This window comes from Equus przewalskii, chromosome 5 (genome assembly GCF_037783145.1).
Source record: "Equus przewalskii isolate Varuska chromosome 5, EquPr2, whole genome shotgun sequence".
NCBI lineage: Eukaryota > Metazoa > Chordata > Mammalia > Perissodactyla > Equidae > Equus > Equus przewalskii.
The window spans coordinates 32,169,959-32,191,821 of NC_091835.1; the positions used below are offsets into that span (position 1 = coordinate 32,169,959).

Below are 21,863 nucleotides of genomic sequence, written 5' to 3' on the forward strand. Positions count from 1 at the left end.
CCAATTGGTACTCCCAACAGCAGTGTCGGAGAGTTCTGGATGTCTGTGTTTATCTGAGCACTTGGTGTTTTTTGTTGTTTTTTCTGTTGTCTTAGCCATTCTGGTGGATGTATAGCGGTATCTCAGTTGGCTTTTTTTTGATTTTGCCAAATTTGATTTTATCTGATGACCAATAAAGTTGAGCACTAGAAATGAGATTTTTGAGCACAGTCTGGGATTTTTAGCTCTTCCATCAAGGAAGTTACTCTGTGCCAGCCAATGAGGACACAGAGAGGCTAACACGTATTTCAGGGATGATAAGTAAACATATAACTTCAGTGTAGTTTCGGTCAGCTTAGAGTAGAAGGAGCTGGAAGCCCCTTGAGGTTGGGGTTATATCTGGTGTGCTTTTGCACCTGCCTTCCCCTTTGGTGGTTGTAACAGTGCTGGCACGTGGGTGCTCAGTGAAGACGAGTGGTGAGATAGACCCAAGGTTCAGCTAGAGAGGGTTGATGGAGGTGGGCTGGGTGGATTTGGGGGCATGGAGCCCATGATGGGCTGGATTTGGGGTGTGCACAGGTCCCTCAAATGTGGCTCCAAGTCTCGACAGCTGCTTCCTAACTGCTGTGAGCATGGCCTCCCTTGGTCTGCTCTGCAAGCTTAGGATGGCAGGGGCTGGGAGCTGCCTGGGGACAGATGTGGCTGCTGACCTGGAATACAGGGGCCAAGGCTGAGTGAGTTTCCTCCAGGGGTCTTGGCCAGCATCACATGGCTGGGGGTGGGGGGAACCTTACACTAGACCTGCAGAGTCGTCGTCTGTGGCAGTGTGCTCGACTGCACTCACTGCCCCCATGGGCTCCTTTGGGAGCTTTGGGCCTGACACTGCAGGGTCAGGTCCTGAGCTTATGCCCTTGGAGGGAGAGAAGTCAGGCCTTTGTGGATGAAGGCATGGCCTGGGGTGATTTCCTCTCCATGGCCCTAGGGAACCCCAGGGTGCAGGGAAGAGTGGCAGCAGGAGGCAGCTGTCATGTCGCATACAACACACCAAAAAGCGCTGTAGAAGCCCCAGCTGGGGAGCCTCCACAACGCCTTTTAGCTCAGCCCCCTGCAAGGCAGGGCTAGCATTAGCCATTTTTGGCAAAGAACCGTTCACATTTTTCTTTATCATCAGAAAAATCTCATCCCTCTATGCTGCACCAGCTCTTTCCAGATGCTTCAGACCTATTCAGTTGATAAGGTCTTTGTAAAATTTTCCCTCTGGCTCTCTTACTTTTTTCCTTCAGTTCAAAACCAAGAGCCAGCATGTAGGTGTTCCCAATATGTACGTGCCAGGGGCTGCACTGGATGGACACTCCCCAGAGTTGCTCCATGTCCAGCACACAGAACAGAATGCGTGTACACAAGTAACGAATCCAGGACAGGGTACGAGAGTCCACGAGGGCTCAGAGGAGAGGTGCCAAGGCTCTGTCTCTCTCCCCAGCCCTGCCCGTTCCCCTGGGTCTCTGTCTGGGAATCATTAGTACTTACTCATGACGTGCTGCGTCCCATCTCTTTCCTGATGGATGTCTCAAGAGGGCTATAGGGATTGGTGAAGAATTGGGGTCTGGGGCTGGGGGCAGGATTTGGCAAATCTCAACCCTCTTCCCAGGCCAGGCCCTATCCCTCAGGAAGCCAGGGTGACTCTGCGCCGCCCCCCTCTGAGCGTCTCCATCAGTGAGGAGCTTGTTGAGCGAGCGAGTGAGTAAGACGTGGTGCGTCGTCCGGCCGCCTCCTCTCCTGGCTGGCGCTGGCATGCAGATGGATGAGCTCAGGTTTGGATGTGACTCAGGAGGAAGGTAGTGGAGAAATAGAAGGTGGTGATCTCATGTGGCATTAAATGGAGCGGGGAACATGCCGTGTGTGTACGCTTCTCTTCTTGTCATTTCTCCTTCCTTCCACACACCCTGGCAGCAGGCTGCCTGGCTGGGACTCTCTGTGGAGTGGAGTCCGAGAAGAGAACACTGGCTTCATTTTCACCTGCTCGGAGTCTTCAGTGACCATTCCAGCTTCTAGACTTGGGGCATTGGAGAGGGGTGAAGGTCCTCAACACGTGGGCTGCCCCTCTCTCCGTGCAGGGCTCTGCCTTCCCCCTTAGTGAGCAGAAGGTGCTCACTCTGGTTTGGGTGGTTAGGGCCAGGTTGGCCTCAAGTCTGAGAGGAGAGGTGGGAGAAGACCCTGTTCCAGCAAGTCGGGGCAGAGAGAGGGAGTTCATACGGGAGTTCTCACAGAAATGAGACGCTCTCATTTCTAGTTCTGGTTCAGATATGAATTAGTTTGTTGTCCTTGGAAAAGTCCCCGTCTCTCATAGCTCAGTTTCGTCACATGTCCAGAGGCAATAGGCGCCCCGGCCTCCCTCCCATCCAGACTAGGGATAAGGAGCAGTGGAGTTAACAATGTGACAGCCTAGGAAAGGTGGAGAGTGCTGTGCCAATGTCGTGCGACATCATTGTTCATAATAAATACTGTGAACACTCAGAGCCGTAGGTCTCAGTAAGGATGTGGGTAATTATGGCTGGAAAGGGCTGTAGACCCAAGGGCCGAGGTCATGCAGCGCAGAACCTGGCATTCGTGAGGTTCTTCCAGGCCCATGTGCTCCTTGGAGGGGTAGAGCCATGTGGTAGGCTGGAGGACTGATAGAGGAGGCAGTTTTGAGCAATATTTGAAGGAGGGAAGACTGTGTCAGGCATCGTGGTGGGCAGGTGACTCCCTGTCATCCAGAAGCAATGGCCGTGGACGGTGCCAGTCCTGGAAAAGGCTGGTGGTGAAGGATGTGGCAGCCTGAGGTACGCACAGTGTCCTGAGTGAGACCAGGCCATCCCCTTGAGCCTGATGGTGGGGCCCCTCTGTGCCTTGTTTTGGGGAGGCAGCACGGCAATGGGAGAGTTCTGATTTAGGAGTCAGAATGTCCTGGGAGGCACATGTCCTGAATCCCTTCTCTGTCATTTCCTAGCTGCTGTGACCTTGAACAAGTCCCTTTTCCTCTGTAATTTCCAATTCCTTCATCTGAGAATCATAACACCTGTCTCACAGGGTTGCTGTGAGAATTGAGTGAAGCGAAAGAACAGCCTGGAAGTAGAAGGTGCTCAATAAATGTCACTTAAATCTGAATATCTCTCCCATCCATCTCATTTATGGTGTTTGCCAGAAATGTTCTAGAGCCTTTTGACACATCCACATTGGTCCATGGCAGGGCTCAGTATTTTCCTTCCATTCTGTGGAGACAGACTTTGCAGTTACTCCAGTTTCATACCTGTAACCTATATTCTTGTGTCACACATACCTATCTGTGTCCAGTTTGCATTCAGATATATAGCATGAATTTTGCATGTAATGTATGTTCTTGGGAAAAAACTCAGAATTCAAAAGCAACTTTTATGAAAAAACTTCTAGAAGTAGAGATCTTTCCCTCCCTGTCATCAAAATTATATTCCTGGAAACAAACCTAATGTGTGGATCTGTGTAGTGTGAAGAGACCCCTGAGCCTGGCTCTAATCAGGGAGTGGGGGTGGCCTTGGGCAAGTCACCTGGCTCCCCCTGGCCTCAGAGCACCTCACCTAGTGAAGGAGATGGATGCATAGATCAGGCTTCCCCAGCTGAGCCAAGCAGGAGCGTTGGGGGTGATGATGTGGACCCCTGAGCAGAGCAGAAGGACCAGCATGGCAGTGGCCCCTGCTGGAGAGCTACCAGGGAAGGCTCAGGCCCCGTCGCGTCACTCCCTGCTGGGTGAGGACTGTGGGTCCTTCTCTCTGAAGTCTCTGGTGTTTCTAAAGTTCTTTGACTGACAAAATCATAGGTTCACATCTCTGCTTGGATGACTAATAGGCATCTGAACGTATGGAAAAGCACGCTTTTGGTCTCCCCTACCCCGTTTCCTTCACAGAACAACCAGGATCCATCTTCCTCTTGCTGCTTCCACTGCTGTTGCCCTGATCTTGGCCACATCCGTCGTCTCTTGCTTGGATTGTTATGGCAGCTTCCTGACTTGTCTGCCTGTCGCTGCCCGTGCCCAGATGCGCCACGGAGGCCTTCCCTGATGGTTCTGTTTAAAACAGCTGCCCTTCCCCCACCCCCACATATTCCTGGTCTCCTTTATTCCTCTTCATTTTCTACGTAGCACAGCACACATATATTTTGGACTTCTTTCTTAGTTGTCTTTATTTTTGCCCCCATGTCCTTAAATCAGAATGTAAGCCGTATGAGGGCAGGGATTTTTTTTTTGTCTTTTTTTTCTTCTGGTTTTGTGCGCTTCCATAAACCCGGTAACTAGATCACGTAACTGATCTGTGATCTTTAGAAACGGTTTGCCATCAGTCTAGGAATTACTGTCCACCTTGTTGCCAAGTTTTCTTTGATGCCAGCCTCAACCCTGAGCATCCCTTGGCCCTGAACACCTGACGGCCCTGCTCTCCCCTCCCCGCCCCCACTAGACTCCTGTCCTTCATGTATTGTTAGTTATCCAGCCCCATGTGTGCCGTGGATAGATCTGGTGGATAAGATAATCATTGAGGACTTGATCTTACGTGTCTAACCCCCTTTGCCCAGTGCAGACCTAATAAGTAATAGAACTTGCTCAATAAATCATTATTCACTCATTACTGGCAAATGTTTTAATGAATTGCTGTCAACAGATGATTAAAATTCAACCCTAGAACTGATGTGGGCCTCTCTGGAAGTTGTGTCTCACAGGCCTGCACGAGGGGCAGTTACCAGCTAGTGGTCTGCACTTGTAGGTGGGTATGGAAGGGTATAGATGTGCAAGCTCCAGGGTGCATCTCTGGGAGTAAGGCAGCTAAGTGATAAGTTCTTGTGTGTGCTTCAAGAATGGCCACCATCCCCAGACGATGAGGAGCGCACCTACTTCTTTAAATTTCTGTGGAGAGTAGAAGCTGCTCCTTGAGATTTTAAAATACGCTGCATGGTCCTGATGGTGTCAGGTAGCTAGTTTATGGGTCCCGTCCTGGTTGTGATAACTCAGGCTAAGCTGGATAATAAACGAAAGTGGGACAGAGCTGCAGGATAAATATTGCTACAGGGCATCTCGAGCAGCACAAATCACAGAGAAAATATCTCCCAGGCTTTTCATTTCTCCTCTTCCTCCCTGGCCCTCTGGCAGCAGCTGGCACAGCAGGATCCATCTATCACTGCCCCCCAGCCCCAGCCTGCTCTCGGTCACCATGTGGAAGGAGGGATGCAGACTGGTCCTTGGATGCAGGTGCACTCTGCCTTCCTGCCCAGCTCTGCAGGTAGCCCTGGGAGCCAGCATGGACTGGCTCTGGTCTCTCCTCTGTAGCCATTCTCCCTTCAAAGCTATGGATCTTTGCTTAGCTTTGCAGGCCTGTTTATCTCTAAAATGAGAGGATTTAATAATTAGTCTGGAGTGAGCATTTGAGTGTCCCTGGGAATTTAAAAGCAGCTTACTGAGTCCCCCCCTGGTGCACAGAATCAGCATCGTGGGACGGGCTCTAGTCTTGAGTGTTTCCACGTACCTTCCCCTGGCCCCTGTTGGCAGTGCTGCTGGGCCCACTCCTGCTTAGGGACCCCAGTGAGATGGGTGATGGGTTGGGTGGTGAGCTGGGTCGGTTCATAGGACCCGCTCCTGTACTCGATCCATCAGCACTGTCACTTCGTAAGGCTGCCTTCAGCTTTGGAATCCTGCTTGCTTTGTAATCAGCATCAGCCTGCAGGTATTGATTGAGCCCGTGGGGAATACAGAGCTGTCCAAGGCGTGTGGGCACGGAAGGTAGCTAACCGCACAAAGCCAGCGAGTCTATTAAATGAAGAGGATGGTCTCGGTGGACGCTGTGACCACCCATCCTGGTCCTCCCCTTCAGAAACTTAGGAGTCATTCTCTGTTTTTTCTCTTGATCCCACATCTGGGTTCTGTCATCTCCACCTTCTCCCTGTCTCTTGAGCCCACTTTCCCAGTTCAGATGCTCAAGGTGTGTTACCTGAACGTTAACAGTAGCTTCCTGACTAGCTCCTCCAAACTGTCCGCTGATCTACAGAGTGGCCACGCCCACTGCCATGGCTCCCTGTGCCCTCTGTGTGCAGGGTGATCCCCGTGCCCACGTAGGTTAACTTCCATGGTTCCCTGCTGTCCCGGGAGAAGGCCCAGACTCGGTGTGGCCCTCTTGGCCCCTGGCATGGGGCTGTGGCCCTGCCTCCAGCGCTCTCACAAGCTGCACACACCGGCCACCCTGCTGTCCTTGTCTCGACTTGACTGTGCCCCGTACTTCCAGTCTCTGTGTCGCCGGTGCAGTTTGCTCCCCCGGTGTGGGGAGGCCCTTTCTCCTCTCTCTGCTAGGCAGGCCAACTCCTACTCACCTCGTGGGCCCAGCACAGGGGCCCCTCTGCGGACATGGTCACCTCCTTATCTGTGCCCTGACAGGTGTTGTATCACTTGTCATATTCTGGTGCTATTTAGAGTTTGTTTTGTTTTTAAATTTTTATTTGATGTATTTCTCCCTCTGTCTCTTTATTCTTAAATTTTAAGCATCTTGAAAACAGGCACCAACTCTGTCTTCAATCAACCCCATTTGCCAAGTACAGTGCCTGGCTTCTCTGCCTAATAAATGTTTGTTGAATGAATGAGTGTAGTGGAAAAGACATTGATCACAGAGTCAAGAAAGCTGAGGATTTTTGAGGAAGATCAGCCCTGAGCTAACATCTACCACCAATCCTCCTCTTTTTGCTAATGAAGCCTGGCCCTGAGCTAACATCCTTGCCCATCTTCTCTACTTCATATATAGGACGCCTACCACAGCATGGCTTGACAAGCGATGTGTAGGTCTGCACCCGGGATCTGAACTGGCGAACCCCTGGCTACCGAAGCAGAACGTGCGAACTTAACTGCTGTGCCACCTGGCCGGCCCCAAGAAACTTGAGTTTTTGTATTGGTTCTGTTACTGCCTTGCTAGGTGACCCCGGATAAGTTAATTCTTCCCTCTGGAGCCTCATTTTTTCTTTAGTTGTAAAGAGGGTTTGCACCTGGATGATTTCTAGGTCACCTTCTAGTTCCAGCAGCCTGTGACTCTGTGTTAGAAAAAGGAGTGATGTCTGTGTGTCCATTTTCACGAGCATGTGTGCCCCGCTGTGCCTGGGGACAGGGCCTTCCTCAGGGTGTCTGGTTACGGGCCCAGCCGAGTCCTGTGCGGCCTTCCCTGGATACACAGTACAGTTCGGCTGTGCTGGTGGCGATGTGGCCAGGGCCTTGGAGCCTCCTGACTTGGTGGGTCTTGAGCCTTCCCGGCCCCGTCTCTCGTCTTTCCTTCCTTATCTTCTGAGGGGGCGGCCAGGAGCCCTCATAAGGCTTTCCTCACCAGCTTTTCCCCATGTGGTGTGAAATGTTGGGCACGAGCCTCTGCTTCTCGTGTGTTCTGTGGGTGTGAGCCCTGCTCAGTGAAGGTGTGGTATGTGATGTGCTGGAGCCGGGGCAGCATCTCACCGACGGTGAGACCCAGGGGAAGGATGGTCCTCAGCCTGAAACCGGAATTGGGAGGGAGAAGCCCAAGAGGGTGGCATGAGAGGAATCCGTCTTCCTGGGCCTTGACCACAAAGGCATCGGGGTGTCCAGGCTCCCGGGGGTGGATGAGGAGATGGAGAGACAGAGAAGGAAGCAGGGGGTCGGCACCCGGGCAGGGGGCCTGCTGAGCTGTGGCAGCCCCCCGAGCTGGGGTGTGTCTGCCGGGAGGTGGTGTGAGGTAGGGAACTGTGGCCACTGCCAGAAGGTTGGAGACATGGCCTCAGGGAGGGGCCTCCTTGTGCTTCCTGGGCCTCTGGGCTCACGGCCTTAGCACTTAGCAGCCTCTCCCTGAAAGGCCCAGCCTCTCTGGTGGTGGTCAGGGGAGCCCAGAGGGAGAGCAGCACCTTCCAGCCAGTCAGGAGCCCTCGAGTGAGGGGCCCGGGGTAGAGAAGAGAGTCTCTCTCTGGCATGGAAACCTGCCTGGCGTTTCGGGTGTCTTGTTTCTAGGCCTCAGTTTCTCCTCCTGTCCCACGCCGCCCCAGCTCCATGCCAGGGTGTGGGCCCAGCACTGCACCACTGCAGTGAGAGTTGCTTTATAAATAGAAGGACACCTAACACCAGCCCTGGAGTCAGGCAGGGAGGGTGGCTCTGGGCAGCAGTGTTTTAAAAATGAGCATTGATTTCTGGGAATCTGCACGCTGCATATTAAACAGAGCCGTGCTGGCTCTCGGGGCCCTACTCAGCCCTATTCCCTGCTCTTCTCGCCTCCCTGGAATACTCGCTTCCCCTCCGAGCCCTCGGAGGGCCTGGGAGCCCAGGGTCAGGGGCTGTCTGCCCTCAGCTCTGTGGGCACTCTCTGCCTGGCATGCGTCTTTTCTTTGGCTCGTTCATCTGTTCATCATCACCTGTTGTGAGCCAGGTACTGTGCTAGGTTCTGGGATTCAGCCTCAAGACTCACAGAGCAGTGTGCAGAGCGAGAGTCTTAATACCGGGGATATTCCTGGGGTGGGGAAAGAAGAGGCTTCACAGAGAAAACTGAGAGTGGCTGAGAGAGGGGAGTGCATTCCGTAAAGGGAACAGAATGTGCGAAGGCTCCAGGAAGCTTGCCAAGCAGCTGGCACAGAACAGGCATCTCATCGCTATTACCTGAGTTTTGCATATCCAGTTGGTGGTGGTGTCCACACAGTACACCTGCTCCCTCCTGTTAGCCTCCCATGGTATTAGAGGATGCTCAGTGTCTGTTGATTGATTACAATTTTGTCTCTTAGTCCTATCAGAATTGAGAAGTTGGGCTGGCCCCGTGGCTGAGTGGTTAAGTTCACATGCTCCACTGCAGGCGGCCCAGTGTTTTGTCGGTTCGAATCCTGGGCACGGACATGGGACCGCTCATCAAGCCACACTGAGGCAGCGTCCCACATGCCACAACCAGAAGGACCCACAACTAAGAATATACAACTATGTACGGGGGGGCTTTGGGGAGAAAAAGGAAAAAAATAAAATCTTTAAAAAAAAAAAAGAAAGAATTGAAAAGTAAGTTAAAAGAAGACTAAATCATTGAATAGCTTTACCGCCACTAAGACGTCCTTCCTTTTCATCTGGTGACTTGGGCTCCATTCCGGGACTTAGTCACAGGGGAGAAGGTATCAGGTTGGTGTTAGAGAAAATCCCAAGGAAAACCTGCATCAGCTATCCCATCTTTACATCCTACCCCGGTCCCAGCCCCCTTCCCCTACTTGTCCAAGAACTGAGCGCTGGAGAGGAGGAGGAGTCAGCGAGGGACGCGGGGGGCGGTCGGGATGTTGGCACTGGGGGCGACCCCGAGGGGAGGCACTACACTCTTTCCAGTGTTGGGCAGCCTCGCTCAAATAGATATATATTTTACTAGCCTGATAGGTAAATAGTGATAGCCTGGCCCTTTTAATTTATATTTCCATGACTTCTAGTGTCCCCAAGTTTTTTACAACTAAGAAACAGGGTACAGTTCTTCACACAGAGCTACGTCCGTGGTCGGAGATGGGTCCGTGAGAAGGACAGATGGGCTGGTGCCCTGGGCACGTGGGGTCTGTGAGCTCTGCCACGGGAAGGGGGTCTTGCCTGCTGACTGGTCTGCTCGTGGGCTGAAAGGCAGTCCCGCATTTTGCTTGACTTCTTTCAGCAGGTGGCACAGTGCTGTGGACACAGGCTGGTGGCATTTTCATTCCATGCTGTAGGCTAGGGCGCAGTGTCAGCCTCTCCCCACTGCACACTCTTTCCTTCCATCTTTCTTATCTTTTTTCCTTTTCCCTCTTCTTCCTGGACCCTTTTCCCTTCCTCTCCCCGCAGTGCACAGCGTAATATTTGTTGTGTGTACGTTTTCTCCATTTGCGTTTCTGCCCTCAGCGTGGCTGGTGACCCAAGAGACCAAGAGGGTTCTGACCCAAGGGCTTGCCCCACTGGGGACACTTGGGCTCTCAGTAAAGGTCGTCTCTCTTCCCTTCCCTGAGAGTTTAGTTGCAGCTTCTACAAGAAGTCAGGGAGACACTTCAAAAGCTGCGCGTCCAGGCTGAGGGGACAGGTGGGGCTCTGGCCACCCACAGCTGCTCTGGCTGCCCTGGTTTGAGGTGGGTTAAGCCCGTGGGAAGGGGCAGCCAAGCTTTCTGGGCAGGTCTTTGTATCTGCTGCGGGGTCTGATGGACAGTGGTGGAGACACGCTGTGGCTCCTGCCGCCCATCCTCCTTTGTCCCCATCACACGCAGGGGTCTGGTGGCTTGTCCTCTGATGTGGTTTTCCAGGCAGGGTGGAGGAATGAGAGTTATTCCGTAGCTTTTTATGAAGAGGAATGTGTGATTTGAACAATGCTGGGCCAGGATGCCCTGAATTCCTCAGTTGATGTTGGCATTAGACAGGAACTATCAGGGGCTGGAAATAGGCTGTGGGGCCCCGGGGGAGGGCCGATTGTTGGTGGCAACCCCACAGTCACCATCCCGCCTCATCCTGGAACCAGGGATGCCGCAGACAGGAAGGCACCTCCCAAAGTCATCTAGGAAGGAAGGGACAGTGCTGCTTCCATGCCGGGTGCGTTACACACCCCAACACTCGGCCCAGCTCGGACTCCAGGTGGGGTGGGGTTCAACCGGCCCAGGGTGGTAGCTAGCACCTGCTTCGGTCACCTGCTCCTGTCTTTAACAGCTCACTGCTGTAGGTCTCCCGTTGCATTTTAAACCCATTTCTCTCATTCTGCCCTAAATGAAACAGGACACAAGGCCATTGTCCTGCCTGCACAGAGCCTTTAAATGCATGAGGGCCCGATGTTTTCCTTCTGTTGTGGAGAACCGGTGGGAGGCGGTGCCTGCTTTAGACACAGGAGGCACACAGCTGAGTAGAATTTGTAACAGATAAAATATTGGCTCAATTCAGAACTGGTTTTCTCTAGTTTAATGGGCTAGGAGGGTATACTTCTGTGCTGAGCTCACTTCATGCATTTTTTAAACCAACTTTGATTTATTTCAGCAATCAAGAATAAATGAATGAGGAGTCTATATTACATATTGTCCATTTGAGGTTTTGCTTCACTGTGAACTGGGCACTAGTCTCCCCATTTTGCAGGGAAGCACCTTGAGTCCATGTTCCCAGCCAGAGTTCTGCCCAGCAGATGATGTTGCTGGATCAAATGACTCAAGGACAAATTTTCACAATGACAAGACTTGCTCTGTCTCTTCTCATGATACACGTAACTTTTTGGCATCCTTTGAGCATATTTCCATCTTGGCGTGTGAATCCAAGTGTATTTCCTGCAGCTGGGTAAACCTTCCTGAGCAGGTGTGGCCCCCTGCAGACGGTCGCTGGCTCTGAATTCCATGCCTAGAAAGTCCATATTCTCACGGGCAGTCAACCCTGGCTCTGAGACTCTTGTGGGCTATCCATGTCACCATTAAAGACCCAGGGCCATGTTTCTCCAACTGTGTGACAAAGTACATGCACGTGTGTGCGCCTGTGTGTGTGCGTGCTACACCTGAAAAAATGTTTCGTGAAATTGCTATGTGAGATACATTCAGGTATTTTCTGTTTTGTTTTAATTTTTTAAAATACTCTTCCTGACCCACTAAACTGATTTCATAACCCACTAATGAGTAATGACCTGCAGTTTGAAAAGCACTAATCTGGGAGTTGCTACAGATTAAAGCAAATGGAAACAATTAGCAAATGAATTCATTTGGGTCATAGTCACACATCTATATAGCTCAGATTCTTTATTTCTTGAAATTGGATTTTTTTCCTCCTTTGTTGACACTGATATCTTCAAAGTCAGTTCCTTTCAACCAGAAAGCTTGGATTTCGTGCATCTTTTAACAAGGACCCTATCAGTCAGAATTTTAACATCATCTTTCTAAATAAATTTTATCTTAATTCAAGACAGGTTTTTAGTTAACAGAAGATTATTTTTTTTTTTGAGGAAGATTAACCCTGAGCTAACATCTGTGCTCATCTTCCTCTATTTTATGTGTGGGATGCTGCCATAGCATGGCTTGATGAGCAATGTGTAGGTCCATGCCCAGGATCCAAACTGGCAAACCCTGGGCCGCTGAAGCGGAATGCGGAAACTTAACCACTACACCACTGGGCTGGCCCACAGAAGATTATTTTTTATAATAAAATTATAAGCAGGACCCTGATTTATGCTTTTGCTAATTTACTCAACAACTTTCACTGAGTATTTTCAAGGTTAAGTAAATTAGCAAATTGAATAAATTAGCAAATTCATGAATTGGAGCTGAGGATTCAGAAATGCCACCTTCCTGCCCTCAAGCAGCTCACCTGGAAAGGGAGTGACAGCCTTCTAGAGGACATGCCGTGAGAAGAGTGGCAGCAGAAGCACTTGCAAAGGCTTAATCCGCCTAGGGAAGTCAGGAGGGCAGGGACCAGACGAGGGGGAGATGAGGTTTGAGTAGGGTCTTGCAGGATGCGCAGGAGCTCGAGTGGAAGGGCCTGCCAGCTGTGGGGAAGGAACCAGTGTGCTCTTCAAAGAAATTTGGAATAGAACGAACAAAGTGTTTAAGTTGGGGTGACATAAGACCAATTTATTTTGGACAGATGATTGTGAGCGCAAATATCGAAGGTGTGGAGGAAGTGGAGAGGGGCTGGGAAGGAGACCCTGGGCCTGAGGTTTTTGTGATAGTTTCTGGCGAGTTTGGGAGGAGAGAGGCTGAGGAGCTCTGCCAGGGATGGCTGGAGGGGGAGGGGTTAAGAGAGAGGGAAGCAGGAGTCTGCGGATGGCTCCAGGTTTCTAGTTTAAGTGACTGAGGTGGTGGTGATGCTGTTAACAGTGGAGCAAACACCACGGAGGAACAGGTAGCAACAGGGCAGGGAGGATGACGCATTTAGATTCAGACCATTGGACATCCGGTCGGAGCTGTTCCGAGGCGCAGCGGCTGCGGGCCGGGGTTCCGGAGTCAGACAGAGCAGGCTCGGCTGTGTGTTCCTGGTCTGCGGTCCAGGACGCGCTACCTAAGCTTTCTCATTGGTCAAATGGGGAAAGCAGTGTTTATCCTGCAGGATTGTTATGAAGACTGGAGGAAATAGATATTAAAATCCTGGCACAAGGCAAGTTCTCAGCAGAAATTTTGTAGTATTACTATTAGCAATCCGGCTGAGAGGAAGGGTCCAGGGCCTAAATCTCGGTTTTGCCAAAAATTCCTGCTGTTCTTGGGCAAGTTACTTCATTACTCTGGGCTCAGTTTCCTCATTTGGATATGGAAGGCATTGAATTTGATAATCTCTAACATCCATTCTAGTGCAAATATTCTGTGATCTTCTGAAAGTTGAGAGAAATAATTTACCAATCCATTGGATGATAGAATCGGGACTTTCAATCACAAATGTGCTGTAATAACGGAGCAAAACTCGCAAGATGGCAGGCAATGGGCAAGTGTTGGCAGTTGCCCCTTTTACCAAAGTCCTACACTTAGATTTAGAAAACCGCAGCAATAGCGAGGGGGCTCTGGCTGACGTGCCCGAAGGCCCTGGCTGCGCAGGCTCCACGTGCGCGAGCATGGTCGGATGCAGTGTGAGGGGGTCACTGTCGGGCTGTCTTGATGGAAATCGAGTGTCTGGATCAAGAGCCGTCCCTGCTTGTTGCTGTTTTCAGTTTTCAGATTCCATGCAGCAGAATGTTGAGTTCATTCATTGAATCCCCCGTCACCAAATGTTTCTGTGTGCCTACTGTGCACCAGGTGCCGAGGTGGGTGCAGGTGGTAGGGCACTGTTCAGAAGTCGGAGTCCAGGGCTGCATTTTAGGGAGGGCATCGGCAGACCAGGAAAGGCAAGGAGGAGACTTGGTGACGTGGCAAAGGATCTCTAGGTTGCTGGGTGAGTAAGAGCAGAAAGAAGTGGGGATGTTGTGCTTAGGGAAGAAAACGCCCAGGGCACGAGATGCTGTCTTCTTACATGTGGAAAGCTGGTTCCTGGGAGAGGAATTAGGCCTCTGCTTTACTGCTCCAGAGGGAAGCACTAGTTTTATTAGCCAGAATAATGATGAGGATGATAATTAAAGGAAGTACTATCTACTATTTATGAAGTGTGTGTGTGCCAGGCACTGAATCAGGCACTGTGTGTAGATCATCGACTCTGTGCATTGTTAGGCATTTATTGTAGAGCAGTTAAGTAACTTGTCAAGGGGCAGAGCTGGGATTTGACACTGATATGACTGATTTCGTGACCCATGTCTCCCCCCACCCCGCCCCACGTCTCTTAGGTAGAAAGTAGAGGCAGGGAGGTGGGGGCTCAGAGTAAGGGACAGCTTTATGGTAGTTAGAGCTGTGAAATAGTGACGAGGGTGCCTGGCGAGCTCCCTGGCCCGCGCAGTGTTCAAGCTGCCTGTGCAGTATCTTCCTCAGGATTTCTGCAGAGGGGAGGAGAGTGGACATAAGCGAGCAACTCTTACTGGGCTCATTGCATCCCAGGACAGCCCTGGAGGTAGGGAGGCTTTATGCCCCTTTTGCAGATGGGGAAGCTGCAACTCAAGAGGTTAGGTGGCTTGCCCAAAGTTGCACAATCCCTAAGAGACAGAATCAGGGCTCAAACCTGGGTCTTCTGACCCCCGTCCCATGTGCCCTTCCTACTGACCCTCCCTCCCTCTCAGCCCTTTCCAGCAGCCGGACCTTCTGTGATTGGCGTTAGTCTTTTGGGCAGATTCCTTTCACCTGCTCCTCCCTGTTCCTTTTGCTGCATCTAACTGCCTGCAATGTCCCGGGGGTGCCTGAGCTCAAAACTGGAGCCACAGCCAGCGTCCAAGCTGATTGAGAGGAGGTACCACAGTCAGTGTGCAGGTGTGCCTGTGTGCCTCAGAGGTCTGTGTGTCTTGGAGGGGCGTGAGGGGGCTTTGAAGTCTTCGGGGGCTGTGTGTGATGTGGGATAGGCTAGAATTGCTGGCTACTTGGGGCTGGTGGAGAAGGCTGCAGGACCTGCGGGACAAGCGGTCTCTCCCCTGCCCCTTGTCAGTCCTCCCTGGAGTGTGACCCTCCCTTTCTGAAAGGTGGGCCGGAGGCAGTGATGAAGGAGGTTAGTTACTCAATTAATTCGCCCCCGACCAGACAGGCTTTCTGCCTGGGAGATGCTCTGCTGATGGAATGAGGAAACCGCAAATTTGCTGGTTTGGATTACTGACGGGTTGCAGGTAGGGAGCTGTGGGCGCACGCCACCAGGCTCCCTGGGCTGTGGCCCTCTGAGCTGATTGCCTTGTTCTGGCCTGATGGGAGTGAGCTCTGCTCTCTTCCTCTTGTCTCTCTCTCCCTGTGATTTACTTCCTCTCCTTTCCTTTTTTGTGTTTGCACTAGATACCACCAGAAGCGGGCTGGGCTAGATTTTCAGACTTGGCTCATTCATTCATCAAGGCTCACTGAGTCACTGGCACAGGACTGGGAAGTGGTGGATGCCCAGAGGACACAGCAGGAGTCCAACTTATGCTCCGCTCTCTTGCACCTGACAGTCTATTTGCAAAGACAAGACTTGCCCACTCAGGCTGCCCAGGCTGAGTCTGTGAGACCACGTGATAGGGGTGGTGCGGGGCAGGGCGAGAGGGAAGGTGTGTGTTGGGGGCTGTGAGGGGGGGGGGGGTCTGTAACTGGGCCATCAGCCCGAGGAGCCTCCATGCCAGGGGAGGGGATTCTAATTGAAACCCAGAAGTGGGGCAGGCTGGTGTAGACTGAGCCAGGCTGTGCAGCCCTCCCTGAGGCTGGAACAGCCAGACAGGAGCTGAGCACAAGACAGAATGGTGAAGGCAGGGTCAGGGCAGATGATTGAGAACGGGCGGGAAGCTGTCTGGCGGGCTGATGCAGGGAGCACTGGGTAGCTATCTCCCTCATCGGCGTTGTGGGGGGGCATCTCTGAGAGTGCCCAGTCAAGGGCGGAAGTCTGTGTGGTTGATGATACATGCAGGGGGAGAGGAAAGCAGCCCGAGCCTATCATTCTCTTTCTCCTGCCTGGCTCCCCCTCTTACATTTGGCACATCTGTGAGTATGGGCTTGGGCTGACAGAGTGATTTTGGCAGATATGTCCCTGCTCGAGAGGGGAGATTTTGGCCAGGATTGTCCCCCAGCTGGTGTGACTTCAGATTACTGACAGATGTCTCAGGGTCATTTTGGTGAGTATGTGCAGATGTATCTTCAGGAGGTGACCCAGAAGGAACAGTAGGGATCTTGTGCCCCTGAAGCCTCTAGTCCTGGAAGATTTGCTAGAGGTGGTAGGACTTTAGTTGCTGCTTGGGTAGTGAAAGGGAGCCAGTTAGATCCAGTCAGCACCCTTCTCAGCAGGGGCTCCTCAACTGTAGCACATTAGAGAATCCCTTGGAGAGTTTATTAACAGAGGAAGTTATCATGGTCCTGCCTCCAGAAATTGGAAGGCCCAGGAATTTGCGTTTGGTACCAAATACCCAAGGATTCGGAAGTCAGTGGCCTGGGAATCACACAGAGGGAAGTCAGCATTTGGAAAGAGCCCTGGACTAGGGGTCCGAGGTCCTGGTTCTGGCCCAGTCGAGGACTGGCCTTGGTGCAAGTCCCTTCACTTTCCATACAGTGATGTCTGCGGCAATTACTGTCGAGGACTTTTGTGAGGGTCACTTATGTGAAATCCCTTTGAACGGTCTGCGTTGTTCTGTAAGTGCAGGCCGTTGTCATTGCTGTTACACTTATACTAGAAATGTTCAGGAGAGTCTGTCTGGATTGATTGAAGCCAGGCAAGGGGAATGGGGAGGGAGGAGAGAAGCGGACCAAATGATCCCTGAAGACCCATAGCTTCTGGGATCTTTCTCCAACAAGGACGTTCAAAGGATTTGCCCCTTGCCCCCAATCCAGGTGGTGAGTGTATTTCTTTAAGATGTGGGTGGCAGGTTCAGCCTTGAGATAGACGGGTAGCAAGGAGAGCGGTCCCAGAGCTCCCTGATGACAGCACCTTCTGGATCTCCTTTCCCCTTTTCCTGGTGCTGCTGTTGCTTAAACTGAGCAATCAGAGCCATAGGGTGCTGCTGGGAGCCCCAGGTGTGTGTGACCTGTCCCGCCCTGGGTGGTTTCGCTGATGTCCTGCAGCGTGAGCCTCGGGGTAGGAAGAGCTTGCACCCAGAGTTGACCCTTCTCAAGCCAGCTCCTGCTTGCTGGATGTCCTATGGAGGAGGGCAGGTTGGAGCTGTGCCTCCATGTTGTATAACTTCAGGGGCCATACTTCCCAGAGAACACAGTGTAACTGTCCCTCTGGAGTTGGGTAGTGGCAGCCCTCCCTGGAAGGGCCACAGCTTGGGACATCCCTATTTTGTTACTAAACTCTATTGGTTCCTTGATTCGATGGTCTTTGTTCTCAGTTTTGGTGCTCAGTGAGGTCAGCAGAAAAGTACGTAGTAATGTTCATACTGATAAGTAATCAAGACGCGGTCGTCCCCTGACCACTTTAATCATCTGTGGTTTTAGAATACATGTAGAAACAATCATTCAGTCAACGAGTGTTGTTGAACCTGGCTGTGTGCCTGGCACTGTGCCGAGTCACTGAGGAGAGACTGGATGGGGAGAGAGGAGTGGAGAGGGATTTAGTTGATAAGCCATTCTCAGTTAATAGAGGGTTAACTCCTTTCTTCAGCCTCCATTTCTGTTGTCTGTCTTACATCGTCAGGTCCTGGAAGATGGGTGCTGTGCTAGCTGTAGCTTTGTTGGAATTTCTAGGGGTTGGCAGGGTGGGGCTAGGAGTCATTTTGATGTGGAAACTCAGGGGGTCACATTGAGAAATGGAATCTGGGCGTGCCCAGTGCAGTTCTTGACTCACTTTCCCCATGGCTGGTGGATTGGTGGGTGTGGACTGGGAGTGTCTGGTCCCTCAAGAGAAGGGCTGGAGTTTCGGAGGATGACCAACTCTCCCTTTCGTTCTCCCCGGGTCAGCACTCCTTAGTGAGTTAGCTTCTCCCACCTCTGACCGGGCCGCCAGCCCGCTGTGGCTACGTGCTACAGCTGGGCCCGCAGAGCTTAAAATAGCAGTATGAGCTAGCCGCTTTGCATGTGGGGAGCCCGCCGGAGGCGTGATGGGGCAGCTGCCTGGAGTTGGGGCTCCACTGGCTCTAACCACTGGGGTGGAGAGCATTCTTTGGCAGTTTCTTCTAGGCTCTGGGCTGGGGGACAGGAGGTGGTGTGGTTGGGGGCTCAGGTGCGGGGGAAGCAAAGAGCTTGTCTTTCCTAAGACCTTTTAAGGGAATGTCTCGAATCTGACCTCAGAGCCTCCCACGGCAGACATCAGAGGCCTTCAGGCTGGGTGTCCTGTTTGGCCTTAGTCCTGGCCCTTGGTTCTGCCCAGGGTTAGCCATGTAGGGTCCTGTTCCAGTCCAAATGGAGAGAGAAAATGAGGTGCAGGCATGAAGTGGAGGGTGTGGCTGTGCCAGGTCACAGGTGGCAGGACCAGGGTGGGAACACAGGCATCCTGCATCCCAGCTGGTGTGCACTAACCGTTAGGCACCCTCACTCCCCAGCTGCTGCCTCTTGGGAAGCCAAGATGGCGCCTAGAGGATTTGGCAGAGACCTCCTCCAGGCATTCATCCAGTCAACAAGTATTTACTGAGTATCTACCACATGTAAAGCTCTCTTCTTGGCCTCGGAAGTACAGCAATGAATGAACAGACCCAAATCCCTACCTTCATGAAGCTTAGATCTGGTAGGGGCGAGAGATCATAAAGAATCATTTAATAGAAAAGGAAATTATCTTGTATGTTGGGGATAAGTGCTATGGAAAAGTTGAATAGGGTAAGAGAGAGGGAGTGTGCTGGGGGAGGTAGTTTTGAATAGGGTGGTCAGGGAAGGTCGCATTGAAAAGGTGGTGTTTGAGTGAAGGTATAAAGGAGACGAGAAGTTGGCAATCTAGGGGATTTAGAGATCTAGGGGAAGAATGTTCCATTAGAGGGAAGAGCCGGTGTAAAGGCTCTACTGTAAGAAACAACAGCAAGAAGGTAGTATGGCCAGAGTGGAGAGAATGAATGGGTCGGGTGCGTGTGTATAAATGGTGAAAATACCTATGAGAACTGTTTTTTTCTCTGAAGAGATGGGAAGCCACTGGAGGGTTTGGAGCAGAGCAGTAACCTGGTCTGACTTACGTTATAGGGTCGCTGTAGTATAGGACCTAATTTCTGTTGTCTTTCTCTGGTTATTAGGCCATAGGTAGGGGACCCCAGGAGAGCAGGCTGCTATCCCTTTTCTGTGGCGTGTCCAGCCTCCAGTCCTGTTCCTACACTCCAGCCATGAGACTTTTTCTCCTGGGGAGGAGGGGCAGGACGGTGCTGGGTTTCTTCTTGCCTTGGAGTGTCTTCTGAAGGGAAGGGAGCTGAGCTGTTTCCGTTGTTTGCTGGAGTCTACTTATACTGGCTCTCAGGAGCCGACTAGTAGATCATGAGAAAATTTGCCAGCTGGTTGTTAAGCCATTGGTAGCTTGAAATTGGCCATGGTGGGAGTATTTACACCATAGAAATTGGCAAGCACTATGAATCATAGCTTTTCCCCCTGGAGAGCCGATTGCTAAACATTTACCAGCCCGCTGCTCCTTTCTTACCTCCACTGTACCTGGGCCTGGTTTCAGAGGGCAGGGCCTCTGCTTGCTTTCATTTGGCAAAGCACCTGTGCTCATGCTGTATGAAGTCATGAAGAGCATGGGGGCACGTGTCGGCTGAGGGGTGTGATGCAGGGTGGTGCTGGGAGATGTTGGTGTGTCCCCCAGGATCGACAGGGCTTGTCCATGGTGCTGTGATGTGGGACTTCTCTTATTCCTGCCTGGGTAATCCTAATGCGCGAGCGCTCTCTCACCTCCTTTCCTTTCCTTTGCCTCCCTCTGTGCATGTAGGATGGCTGTGTGCTTGCCTCATTGGGGTCAGCTTTGTATATACAGGCAGGGTCCAGCCCTGGGCCCAGGTGCAACCACTTGGCGTAAGGAAAGATCTCTGGTTTGGATGTCAGGAGACATGGGTTCCACACCCAGCTCTGCCACTAACTGGCTTAGAGTAGTCCTCTCTTCTCTTTGGTCTGTAATTTCCTCGTCTGTAACCTGGGATGCCTTCCCTGCTCACGCATCACGCAGGAGCATGCGAGGGTCACGTGCGCTCATTAAGTACAGAAGCCTCTAACAAGCTGAGTCACAGCAGACAAGCCTGCTTGCGGTGTTTGGCATCTGGGAGCCCTCTCCCCTGCCTTCCTTCAGTCAGGATGACAGCCGAGCATGCATCTCACCCTCTCCAAGGAGCCTTCCCAGATAGGCCAGGCCTCCCTGGGCAAGTCCTCTGAGCACTCAGTTTGTGCTGCCCAGTCTGGCACGGCTCATGCACTCCTGTCTGCTGCCGCCCTCTCATTTGGCTGCTCTTCGCCCAGATGGACCATTGGCTCCTAAGGGCTAATGCTCCTCAGCAACATCAACAGTGCGAGCCCAGGGTGGGCATGTAGTGGGTGCTCAGGAAGTCCACAGGACGGGTAGTCAGTATCCATCTCCTTTGTCTTTGTATCGGGCTCATGCGAAATGGGATGGACGGTGGTGGTGGTGTATGTGTGGGTGGGAGGTTCTGAAGTGTAGTGTTGTCCATTCGCTAAGCAGTTTCCCACCATGTCTCATCGCCCTCACAATCACACCTAACCCCATTTTGCAGATGAGGGAGTGGAAGTGTGCTCACTCACTCATTTGTTCATTCAGAAAACGTGTACTGTGCTCAGAGCGCTGTAAGTCTCTGGTCCAGGTCACACAGAGAGGAAGTGTCAGAGCTGGGACCGGGGCCCCAGGGCTTCATTCTGCCTGATGCCCTGCAGTTTGGATGTGTCTGCTTTGTGCCATTGCTTTCGGCGGCAGACAGTGTGGCAGGGTAGAGTGTGCATTCATGGAAGGATGTGGGATACGCGAGGTGCTGGTGGGGCTCAGGCCTGCAGGGTGAAGGGAGAGAGGGGCAGTGCCAGTGCTCAGTCCCTGTCCCTGTTGTGTCCCTCCGGCCAGGGCTGTGGCCTGGCATTTCCTCTGGCAGCAGTGTGGGGGAGGGGAGGAGCAGGTGTGCCCTGGCATCCGGCCCGATGGGATATGGAAGCGCCTCTTGGGGCCGGAGCTTGGGGGATGAGTGACACACAGCTACCCAGATATCGGGCCTCACGGAGCCCAGCTACATTCTCTGAGCTCCAGGCTGGACATCTGAGCTCCCCAGTGGTTCAGGAGATGGCCGAATCTGGTGGGTGACCCCAGTGAGGGCCTTCAGAGGGGAGGACAAATGGTGGTGATCTAGCAAGGTGAGCGCCTGCCAGATAGACTGAGGGCAGTGTTGGGGGGTGTCCAGTACATGGGTTGAGGTGAGTACATATCCCATAGGTGGGGCTGAGGCTTGGGGGCTGTGTGCATTGCACAAGGGACTTGGTTAATTTCCCTTCAGAGTTCTTAAGTGCCCAGCACGTATCAAGCTAGGCTGGTTGCTCCAAGAGGAACATGGGTGAGTTCATCCCCTGGAGCTTCCTGTAGTCCTGCAGGATGACATTTATGCAAACAACTATGACACAGGGCAGAGTGAAGACAGTGCCCCAAAGAGAGGTTAGGAGCAAGAAGAGGGCCTCATAGTTTGGGGGATCCTCAGCATCAGGGGATCCTTCACGGAGGATGTAGCATTCGAGACAAGCCTTGAACCATCTGCTAAAGACAGAGAGGGGTGGAGGAGCCCTTGTGGGTGGAGCACAGTGCATGAGCTAGAGTATGGAGGCAGGGAAGTGGGGGCGTGTCCAGAGAGCAGCCAGGAGCTCCGATTGTTGGGAGCTTGGAGCACAGGTCAGGGTCTTGTGGGAAATAAGGCCAACAAAGGATGAGGCAGAAGGTCTTGAACGCCAAGCTTGAGTATTTGTGTTAAATCTCTAGGGAGCCAGGGAAGATTTTTGAG

At 52.2% G+C, this 21,863-nt stretch overlaps 1 protein-coding gene across 10 annotated transcripts in view; it reads left to right on the forward strand.

Moving 5' to 3' along the window:
* TSPAN9 (tetraspanin 9) overlaps nucleotides 1-21,863 on the forward strand; it is a 193,786-nt gene that overhangs the window by 76,941 nt on the left and 94,982 nt on the right. Inside the window, exon 3 of one of the 10 annotated variants that reach the window (XM_070620509.1) lies at nucleotides 15,292-15,493. The exons of the other annotated variants lie outside the window; for them this stretch is intronic. The gene's annotated coding sequence lies outside the window, so the exon portion shown is untranslated. The remainder of the gene's footprint in view (nucleotides 1-15,291; nucleotides 15,494-21,863) is intronic. 10 annotated transcript variants of the gene reach the window in all.